The sequence below is a fragment of the Culex quinquefasciatus genome, chromosome 3 (assembly GCF_015732765.1).
Source record: "Culex quinquefasciatus strain JHB chromosome 3, VPISU_Cqui_1.0_pri_paternal, whole genome shotgun sequence".
Taxonomy (NCBI): domain Eukaryota; kingdom Metazoa; phylum Arthropoda; class Insecta; order Diptera; family Culicidae; genus Culex; species Culex quinquefasciatus.
The window spans coordinates 146,413,676-146,422,459 of record NC_051863.1 but is presented as its reverse complement, the minus strand read 5'-3'; the positions used below and the strand labels follow the sequence as shown (position 1 = coordinate 146,422,459).

General features: G+C 36.1%; 1 protein-coding gene across 3 annotated transcripts in view; it reads left to right on the top strand.

The window, feature by feature from the left end:
* The first annotated feature begins 4,854 nt into the window (after positions 1-4,854).
* Positions 4,855-8,784, top strand: part of LOC6052497 (potassium voltage-gated channel protein Shal) — a 130,563-nt gene continuing 126,633 nt past the window's right edge. For all 3 annotated transcript variants that reach the window (XM_038262915.1, XM_038262913.1, XM_038262916.1), the window contains exon 1: positions 4,855-4,994. The gene's annotated coding sequence lies outside the window, so the exon portion shown is untranslated. The remainder of the gene's footprint in view (positions 4,995-8,784) is intronic.

Sequence of the window (8,784 nt, the reverse complement as noted above, 5' to 3'; positions counted from 1 at the left end):
AAAATTTTGACCAATTTTGACAAAATAATTAATTTTGCGCTAAAATGATGTCTCAAAGCGAATGCTTTCATTGAAAACCGGAAATTTAAAACTTGATTTTAAACATTTTTGATATACCCCCTACAGAAATGACTTGAAATTGTGAAAAAATTTCTAAGTCAGGATGGCACATTTTGGTATTATTTTGGTATTAAGGTGTTTTATCAATTTTCTCTGAAACTATGGTTTTTTTTTAGATTTTTGACGAGATAATTAATTTTGCGCTAAAATGACTTGAAACCCAAAAATGTTAAAGCTGATTTAAATTTTTTTTTGTGATATACCCACTAATATTTTTTTCAAAAACGTTGAAATTTTTCTAAGTTGGGATAACCAAATACTTTGAAAAACGAGTCAATCAATAGATTATTGAATTTTGGTGAATTTCAATCTAGTTTCATTTTAATAATACTTATTTTTCAATCTTGTTATTTTTCAGAAGCTTCAAGAACTTCAAGTACAGCCGTTCATCAATGACAAATGCATTCGGTGTGGTGAAGAATATCACTAAAAACAACATGGAATCATCAGGTGAGTAGATTTGGTTGTTGCATAAGGATCATTTACGTTTTTTCACTAACTGCAACTGCTGCACTAAAATGGTATGAAAATAGCAAATTTTGGTATTACTTGTGCAAATACCAGCGACCAAAATGTGCTCTTGGTTGCCCAGTAATAGATGGTAAAATACCATGAAATCAAACCAATATCATGTTTGTGGAAGACCACAGGAATACCAAAATATGATTTTCCAAGGGCGCAGGAATACCTAAAATTAAAACCATGACAATACCAAGTTTTGGTATTCAAGCAATGTTCAAAAATCCAGAAGACCTCAACTTGGTATTGAAATGATTTTATTTTGTGGTATTATTTTACCTTTGGAATAACATGGTATGGTATTGTTGTGCCCTTCCACATACAAGCTTATGGTATGATTTCATGGTATTTTACCATCTATTACTGGGCAACCAAGGGCACATTTTGGTCGCTGTTATTTGCCCAAGTAATACCAAAATTTGGTATTCCCGTGTTATTTACCCCTGCTCGGGTATTGTATTTTTTGTGATGCCTTCGGTATGCCCAAAGAAGTCATTTTGCATCATAAGTTTGGCCATGTAATTTTCCAACGGACCCCGCAAGATTTTGAGAAAGAGCATAAATGAAACTGGTGCATTTTTTCCATTTCAATTCTCTTGAAAAACGTTACTTAATCCACCCTTAGGTGGTTGGTGCCTTCCTCTCATTCAAAGGGTAATGCTATCCAAAATAGACACGCTCGTGGGAAGGTCTTTAAATTACCTATCCAAAAATAGGTCGCATGATATATTTGGAATACGTTTTCATCTAAATATCTGAGAACTAGCCTCCAAAAAGTGTATAAATAACTCTTAAGTGCTTATAACTTTTGATAGGGTTGTCAGATCTTCAATGTTATGGACGCGTTGTAAAGGTCTTTTGATTACCTGTTCAACGACGGGTTGCATGATAGATCCGGACAACGTTTTCATCGTGATATCTGAGATCCGGCTTCCAAAAAGTGCATAAATAACACTTAATGGCTAATAACTTTTGATAGGGTTGTCAGATCTTCAATGCATTGGTCGCGTTGGAAAGGTCTTTTAAATACCTTTCTAAAAATGTATAACATGCTGGGGTTTCTTACAAAAACCACCATTTTTACAATCTTCCGGACTTTAGTCAAAATCGTTTTTTTAGCATAACTTTTGAAGTACTTTACTAAACTTCATAATTTTCAATAGGGACTTATGGGACCCCAAGACGAATCGAATGAGACCAAAACGGTCCAAATCGGTTAAGTCAGTGCGGAGATAATCGAGTGCATATTTTTTGGTGCACAGACTCACATCCCTACACACAAAAAAAAAATCTTCAATTCACATTTATTGAAATTCAAGTTCGTTTCCAAGGATACTAGATGACACCAGAAAATAAGCAGCATCTCATTTTTTTTTAACTTTCATTTTTAAAGGGTTAAAATGGATAAAAATAAACATTTTTATGCACGTTTCTATTGTGACATTGTCTTAGGAACACGAATATGATAAAATTATCATCAGAATATGGGATCTAAGGGGTCCCCCGAGCAAAAATTTACAACCAAAAAATTCACTTAAAGTAAAAGTGTCTATTTAATATGTTAAACTGCCTTACCCAAAGCGTTCTCAGTCTCAGATGGTAGTCCCAGATGTCCCCTACAAGCTGCAGGTCGAACCGAGTTGATATCTGGATGGAACACTTTTTTATTTCAGTTTGAAAATTATGCTATTTTTTCACTAAAATGCCAATAACTCCCTTTAGATTCAACCAATTCAGATGCTCTACCCTGCATTTTGTTGCATTTTTTAGCCCTTTCAGATGCATTTTGAATTTTGAAATTAAATTGAATTTTGCCATAGTTACAGCCTTTTTACGATTTTTGACATTTTTGAACCTTCAAACTTTGTGTCCCGATTTGCCCCACTTTCCGTTGACCTAGAGTGCTCATATTGTATCCAGATGCTAGTTTTATATGTACAAACAGCCCCTGAAAATTTCAGGCAGATTGGTGAGGTCGATGCGAGATGGGTATGCTTTGCTCGTGGACTCGCTCTTAATTTTAATAATGTAAAATAATACCAATGGTAGGTATCGCCAATTAAAAAAAAAATGTTGATAGAGGTTTATAATGTTGAATGAAATTTCAGATTCATTCAAAAAATTAAAAATTCTTTGGTTTTTAAGAAGCGAATTAGGCGATCCATGTCTAATAAAGCTGAAGAGCAATTCTCTGAGATTTCGGTCATTCGATTTTTTATTGTATTTTTTTATACCGGCTGAATCTTTTGTGATGCCTTCGGTATGCCCAAAGAAGCCATTTTGCATAATTAGTTTGTCCATATAATTTTCCATACAAATTTGGCAGCTGTCCAAACAAAAATGATGTATGAAAATTCAAAAATCTGTATCTTTTGAAGGAATTTTTTGATTGATTTAATGCACGGGATTGAAACTCGTCTGAAAAACCTGTATCATTTTCTCAATCAAAACGGTGGCGCCGCGTGGTGGTAGCTGCCCTGTTTATTACACTGTGAAATTATCCATGGAAAATCCAAGGAACCAAAAGGTGACAACAGAAATGTCTGCCCAAAAGGGGTGCTGCAAAAAAACTTTTTATTTTTTAAAAAATTCCCAACAAATCAGCAACGAATTACAAGTTTGATAGTCGAACTACACTTAAAAGTTGGTTTTGTTATTTGTTTTTACAAAACCGCATATTTTTTAACAAAAGTGCCAAAAATATTCGTAACTACCTTTTGCCTCTTGGTGGCGCTTTGTGTTAGTATGTGTGTGGTCGATATTTGCGGACGTGCACGCAGAACACAGAACAGTGAGAACTAGCGAAAATGCCTCACTTTCTTCTGATACAAGTCGCCATATTGAAATTGCTTGAAGATTCATACCCGTGTTAATGTCTTCGGCAAAGTTGTAGGTATGGATAAGGTCTACACTGAAAAAAATGTACACGGTAAAAACTTTTTTGGTAATTTTTCTTTTCACTTTTTATCACTAAGACTTGATTAGTAAAAAACATTTTTTTATGTGTTTTAGGGGACATCAAACCAATTTCCGGAATGTGCAAAAATCGTAGACCGAGTTATGAAGAAAGGCAACCACCTTAGGGTGGATTAAGTAACGTTTATAAGGGTTTTTTTTGGGAAACTGTTCTCTAAATCTGATTGATTCGAAAATGTTTCAAAACGGCAGATGATCATGAAAAATAATTTTGGGAACCTTTCGGGTAATAAATAGCTTTTCAATGTAATACTTTTAGTTAAGCAGCGTTTTCTGCTCCAATTTGTACCAGACTATACGTCTGTTGCTATATGTTGATGACAAAATATATTAAGGAAAGATTTCTTTTCAGTCGTTTTGGGGTTTCCAGCTTGGGCTATCTAAAAAAAGCTAGAGCTAGTAAATGTATTTCCAAAACTTGTTATTGAAGGTCAAATATTTGTCAACGAGTGGTTCAGATTCTCTCAAGGCATACTAATAAGGAATTTGATGGTTGTGTACATGATTTCATAGATTTTTGCGATTTTACTAAAGAAATATCCTATATAACCGAAAAAATCTTTAAACCTAAAAATGTTTTTCTAGACTCACGCGAAGTATTTCAACGGACCCCGAAAAATTTTGGGAAAGAGCATACATGAGACTGGTGCATTTTTTCCATTTCAATTCTTTTGAAAAAAATACACCGTGTCATAAGAAAAATTGAATTATGTATGGGTTGTTTTTTGCCATTTTAAAATAGTTTTTTTTCTGGAATTTTTACAATAACTGTTTATTTTTTAATATAGGCAATAAAGAACTCCAACACAATCTTAATTTATTGTTTAGATTGAGATACGAGCTGAAAATCTCAATAATAGAAATTGTTCAATGGCCTCTTTCTCGTTTATTTTAAATCATAGTCACTTACACAGGATATGCATCACCGGATAGTTATCGGAATTACACCCCATTCAAGCAAGTTCATTTATGTCACAATTTCGCTTCAAATCGTTCTTTTGTTCGACTGCACCTGATGCACACTGACAGAATTCCAATGAGAAATGTCAATTTTCCGTTTTCATCCATCCACAAGTATAATTTGCCACCCATTCAATCCAAGTCTGGTCCATTCATGTCTGTGTGTGTTCTGTGTAAAAGCCTTTTTTCCAAAACCCCTTCAACCGGAACCTCAACTCAAAGGCGGTACGCCCTTCCCTCCGTTTCATCAAAATTCCTTTCTTTTCATCTTACAGGATTGCAACACTCACCAGGACGACCGGTGAACACCCCCCGGGGCCTCCAGAATGTTCCGACGGCACCCACTCGGTAGAGACTAGTAGTGTGTACCAAGACCATCAACCACAGCAACAACACACACAAGGCGAGTGTAGGCGAAGGTAGGTGTGCGCAATTATCTCTGCCTCAATGGAAGGCCAAGCCTGGGAGAGAGAGCGGAGTTCGTAACGATGAATTCCAAATAGCCTCCGGGAAATCATGAGCGGAATCCAAAATTGTTCTACTAGATCTGGGAGATGTTGGGGGTTATTGGGGTTGCGTCTCGTTGGGACAGAGGAAACATGAAAGTGACACGAACTTACCATGTGAGGGAGGGAGTTTTGAACGGTGCTAAGCTTATGAACAAAAAATATAAAAAAAAAGTTTATTTTTGAAAATAGCTGCATTGCTCAAAAAAATATTCATGAATTTTTTATTCAAAATAGTTCAGAACTGAAAATTATGCCACCATTTTTTTATTTTTATAAATCTGTCGCCTTTGGTAGAAGTGCAAACTATAGTTTATCTCAGATGACGATTATACAATTTCCCAGCTAGCACAAAAGTGTTCCAAAAGAATTGATTGCAATTGCCGGAAAAGTTACGGACCAGGCAAAAGCTTTCCCTCATTTCATGCTCTATTATATTTCTCGCAAAGAGCCCGGGGCTGAGATTTTAACTCAAGATTTTGTTGTTTTTATTTTAAGATGCTGTTTCCCCTTCCAGGCTGTGTCTTCAAGACGATGTTGGTGGGCGAAAATTCGATTCCAACTAATTTATTGGAAGCGATTTAATCCCTAATAGCAACCGGAAAAAAAAGAATGGGAAATGGTTGTTCGAGCGAGCTGAGCAGAGAGAAACCGGTTGAGATTGCTCCAGGGAAAGAGTCGAGGAAAAACAAGCGCTGCAAAAAAATCTGGAAAAGTGGGGAGGAAAATACAATTCGTGAGATAAAAATAATCGCTCTATCAAATTCTGGGAAGTGGTCCGTGTTCTGGCGCAAGGATATCAATTTTAAATTGGTTCTGTTCTGGCTCACATTTTTCAAAACGAGTGCCAGGCAAAGACAATTTTGATGGTTTGTTTATGTTAAATTTATAATTTAAAAAATAAATCAAAGCAATTTTGTGGGCTTAAGCCAAACTTTAATTTTGTCATCAAACAATGTTTGTTTTAATATAAGTGAAATCATAAGTTATCCAATTTTTCATAAGTTGCTGATTTTTTTTTAATTTGATTCGATCATTTTTGACAAAAAACTTTGTCGCAACGGCACTGTCTACGGGTGTCAATCAAAAATTTCACAAAGCGAAAATGTAGCGAAATTGTGTCGTTTTTTAAATGCTTATAGATAGGATATTGGCCACAACTTGGAGTGGCCGACGTGCTCAGGGAAGGTTCCCCCGAGGGGACATTTACCGAACCTCACGAGTTTTGACAATATGGTTTTTGATACTCGACATGGAAATGACCATTTCAACAGTGGTGGTCATCACCATACGAGTTTTTTCAATATGGGTATCATAATGCATGGTTTTATAAACTGGACACAAAAATTGACATTGGAACAGCAATAAGCAATGTTTAATAAATTTCATAGTAAAATAAAATATTAGAGTTTTGTGCAAAGTTCTTTGTCATATTTGTCATGTATAACATAACTGTCTGCTGCTAGGTTTGCATAAATAAGTCTTGTTAATTTTGCAATAGATCGGCACTAACAAATTTGTAAGATTTTTTGGATTTTTTGAAAAATAGACTACATTTTGCCATAGAAACTCGACCTGCTCGCAATTATTCAGCGATCGAAAATATCAAACAAAAATACAAATTTTCAAAATTCCTATTTTTTGTTGAAATGACACTGAAAGAAGGATTTGGTTTTCACTTCTTCTGACAACAAGATTTCAAAATCCAGGCAACTTCTATGCCTTCTGTTCTTCTGTTGGAATAATTTGGAGATGACGGACGTGTGATTGTTTTTATGTTGTTTGGAAGCAGTGTCTTGCGAACCTTCGTGGTGAACGGACACTAGAGCTGCGGTATTTTTTACTACCTAAGCTCAGAGTTATTTCAAAACAAAATTCACAGTCTTTTTAAAGACTACCTGAGTTATTTTCCAAAATTCTAAACAGTCTTTTCAAGACTAACCCCGCCTGAAATTTTGTTGTATTTTACAAACGAAGCCATCTTTTTAAGAGAACTTTGCTTGCAAAATGCGTCAAAACAAAGGTAAACGCAAATCTTCTGAAGATTTGGTCGTTACGTCGGTGAAGCGTTTGAACGCTAAACCGGCTAACGGAAACAGAAAAAGAAAACAGCCTCTTCTGAGGTCTGATTCTGATTCTGAATGTGAGGTCAATCCTCCAATTCCATTGACAAACAGTTTCGGTGTTTTATCCGAAACTGATGACAAGGAACCTTCTCCTCGTACTGAGCCTTCTGCCGTCGAGAAACGAGTAAAGGCTCCGCCAATTGTTGTGACTTCCGTCTCCGATTTGGCCAGCTTTCGAACGCAACTGAAGAATTGCAAGGAAACTTGCAATTTGAAGGTTTCGTTCCAGCTTGGTCGAAGAGGAGAATGTCGCTTGTTGACGGAATCTTTACAAGATCACCAAACTTTTGTTGGTTATTTGAAAACCACAAACACAATTTCTACACGTATGAGACCAAGAATGCTCGGCCATTCAAGGCGGTCTTGAAAGGTCTCTCCAACGACTTGTCGGTGGATGAGATCAAAAACGAACTTAAGGTGTTGCTTGGCTTTGCCCCATCCCAAGTAATACCAATGAAGAAAAAATCAAACGGGAATATTTCTCGCTTTGGTTTGACTTCACAATTTTATCTGATTCATTTCAACAGAAATGAAATCAACAATTTGAAACTTTTGGACAAAGTTCAGTTTTTGTTCCATGTACGGGTAAAGTGGGAGCATTTTAAGAAACATGGCGGTAATGGCCAGAATCTGACCCAGTGCCGGCGTTGCCAGGCATTCGGTCACGGTACTGATCATTGCGCCATGGTTCCAAAATGCATGGTTTGCGGGGATTCTTCTCACGACAAGGACAATTGTCCCGTGAAAGAAGTCACCCAATTTAAATGTGCAAATTGTGGTGGAAATCACAAATCAAATTTCTGGGATTGCCCCATCAGAAAAAGGTTTTGGATTCTCGTGCTAAGCATCAGCCGAAATCCAAACCGAAATTTTCTCAAAGTCAGGTTGTACCTGCATCTTTAAATCAAACGTTCGTGCTGTCTCACTCGAACAATTCTAGAAATACCCCTACCGTGGAAAAGTTAGGTAACAACAATGGCATTTCTTATGCTAACGTCGTTTCGGGTTCGGGTTCATCCACGAATTTTAAATCCTCTACCAATCTTTCTGAAATTGGGCAGGTACCTCAAATTTCATTTGAAAATTTTTCTGCTGGCAACGCTTTGGGATCTTCTGATCTCGGCGATGTTACGTTTGAAAAATGACTTTTTGCAAAACTCACTGTTTGGTTTGATTCAAACAATGAGTAATGCTACATCCATGATGGAAGCAATCCAGATTGGATTAAAATTTGCGAATGATGTTGTTCTTACCCTGAAGTTTAATCATGGATCTAAGTAATTCCATCAATATTATGAATTTTAATGCTCGCTCTTTAAAAGCGAAAGAAAATGAATTTTTCAACTTTTACGAGTTCATAACGTGCATGTTGCTGTTATAACCGAAACATTTTAAAAACTGGCACTTATTTGAAAAGTGATCCAGATTATAAAGTTATAACTAATAACCGAATGAATCGAAATGGCGGTGGAGTTGCAATAGTTATCCACCGTAGTATGACTTATAGCACGTTACGTGACTTTAAGTTAAAAGTTATTGAAAGTTTGGGCATTGAACTTGAAACTTCTTTTGGGAAA